Source organism: Gavialis gangeticus, unplaced genomic scaffold (genome assembly GCF_001723915.1).
Source record: "Gavialis gangeticus isolate Ggan-Ray unplaced genomic scaffold, GavGan_comp1, whole genome shotgun sequence".
NCBI classification, from domain to species: Eukaryota; Metazoa; Chordata; order Crocodylia; family Gavialidae; genus Gavialis; species Gavialis gangeticus.
Window position 1 is genome coordinate 26,603,765 of NW_017729001.1, and position 2,888 is coordinate 26,606,652.

A 2,888-nucleotide genomic window follows, 5' to 3' on the forward strand; every position below is an offset into this window, starting at 1 on the left:
TTCATAGAATCACAGATTTCATAGACATTAGGGCTGGAAGGGACCTCGGAAGATCATCGAGTCCAGCCCCCCACCCAAAGGGCATGATAAGAAAGAAATAAGTGTTAAATAGGAAATAAGTCCCCCTGCATTTATCCCACTCACCATGTCCAGGCCCAGAATTAAGTACATCCTGCATGTCCTTGCTCACTTGCAGGTAAAAATTAAAAGCATTAAGTAAATGGTAGCAAATACATAGAAAACAATAGTCTTTTGTTGCTACAGGTTACTTTGGCTCACTTGAGTGGAAGGGGGATTTTGCTATGGGTCCCAACCCTGCTGCTGCTGATTCCTTCTCCAAACTCCATCCATCCCCTGCACTGAATGAAGGGATTCTGTGGAAAAATAGCATGTGATTCTCTCATTAGACAGCCATATCATGCGTATGCACAAGGGGCTGAACTGAGGTTGCAGAGACCACCTTTGTGGATGCATCAACTAACTTTATAGTGCTTGAGTTTATAACCTGATTGTTTTTAGCAGTTGAAATGTAATCTTGTCAATAAGAGTGCAAACAGTTTTTTCATATGATGGAGATGTTGTCAGGACTACCTGGTGTAGATCTTTTGGGGGTCTGCATATCTTTATTTATCCCCAGTGTATCTGCACATTCAGGTTTACAGTTGAATCTTTTCTACTGAAAGCTCTTCGGTGAGTACAGGCTGATGTATGACGAACAAGCAATTAGTCTGTGGGAGCAGCAGCATATAGCACAGCATGTTCCATTAGAGTGTTTTGGTTTTTTTTCAATTAATGACTATGCCTAAGTGAAGACTGCTGCTTGACATGAATTGGGACTGTTTCTACACAGGTCAACCATCAGTTTTCTGAAGCAGAAGCGTACAGTAAATGACCTGCCCATTTTGCAGTATCTGAGCTATGTTTTAGAGTAATTCTCAAACCATCTGCATCCTCTATTAGGATATTTATAAAGGAAAATGGGGTTATGAGCAGCTGAAGAAGGCAGTGATAGCTGCATCCATGTGCTAACAGACAGTGCACTTCATTAGAGTAGGGGGTAGGCACCCACACAAGGCTTTTAATATATTATTTTATGTCAGAGTTGAGGGAGTGGTTTATATGTAAGCACCTGTGGCAGCTACCAGCCCAATGTACTAAATAAGGCTGCCTTACTCTTCTGTGTAAGTATTTTCCAATGTGAATAAAGCTGTGCGCATGCATGTTGCAGGCTCTGAGGCTAATGCTGCAGGCATATGGTTCTGATGACAGCCTTCCTTCATTTTAAAGTCTCGCTGACAGTGCGGGTATTGATTGGTTCTTCGGTTTCATGCAGTTGCCAAGTCCTTGTGAAGTAAATCAAATGCTTTCTTTTTAGCCTACCAAAGTCATGGCGTGTCTGAAGTTGTCAAGAAACATACTCTGTACTTAAAATGGAAAGGCTTCTAGCTATGTCAGACAGATCTTTCCTGACAAAGCTGTGGTGGCAGAAGCACCTAGCAACCAGTTATACCACCCTACCCACACTTTTACTAGTTAACTGCTGGATTCACACACGGGGGGAGGTTTTACTATATCAGCATAGATGTCTCCATGCTAGGAACTTTGCCAGCATAGTATGCTGGTAGTTCTGTAGTGCTGAAATGTTCCTAGTATAGCCCTAGCCCTAGTGCAGGAAGATCTACATGTGAGCTGCTGCTTGCATGTGAAGACAGGTGGAGAAGTCTGAATCGAAGGTGACACACAGGTTGTGACAGGCAAGAAGGCATCCACACCAGCAGAGCAAGCTAGTAGAGGGGAAGGACTGGAGGGGAAGATAAAGAAGAACTCTCTTCTGTTCGTGTGGACCACAAGAGTGTGGTCAGACAAGCCACGAAGAGATGTCAAAGGCTGGCTGAGCTTTTAGTCGTGACATGTGGAGGCAAGTCTGGAGTCGAGAGATGGATCTGTGAGTTCGTAGAGATGGTAATTCAATTTGTATCTGTAGAAGGGAGTACCCAAAGCTAATGAGTGGGGTAGGAGAAGACAGAGGAAGCCAAAGAAGGGGAAGAGTCCAAGGAGCCAAGCGTGGTTTGTTGCATGGAACCCAACTCCTAACAGCTTTGCACAAAGCAAAGAAAAGACCCTCCAGAGCATGAAACAAACTTCAAAACATCAGCTAAATATGGTTATAAAAATGTTATATCAAACCACAACAATCCCATTCAAACAAGGCTTGCTAGCACGCCTTGCCCAAATATATTTGTAAGTACAGTAAATTCCAATAGAAACAATGGCAATTCTGTAGAAGATAGGTCATGTCCTAGAGGGGAAAATAAAATGACAAGCATGCACAAGTTTTGGCAGGACACATGTAGTCTTCAGCAGTAGGTTCAGTGCCAGGGTCATTGTTTTCTGTTTGGGAAATAGAGTTTCTTCTGAGTTCCCATATGACCTGGATTTAAACATTGAGGGCAGGATTTTCAAAAGCACACAAGTGACTCTGATGCGAGTCCCACTGATCTTTTTCAATGGGATTTGTGCTCCTACATTATTCAAGCGTGGTTGAAAATTCCCAGAGGGAGTAAATAACTAAAGATGCACAAAGAGGCAATGGAGCTAGTGTCAAAACTGTAAAGCAAACTGGGAAAAGATTTGGGAGCTTTCACTGTGAAAGCAGCACTACCTAAAATCTTGCAGCCTGGCTACGAAGAAGCAATACTGCTGATCCGCAATGCTCCAAAATCAGGACTCAGACCCACAAAAGAGTTATTTGCCCGCTACCTACTTCATCGGCCTCCATGAACTGTATTTTGTGGTGAGCAGGTGGGTGTGTAGGGTGTCACACTGTCCCAGAGTGGGGACTGGGGTGTTTGTGGGAAGCCTGAGTGAGCTGCGATGTGTCTGTGTAG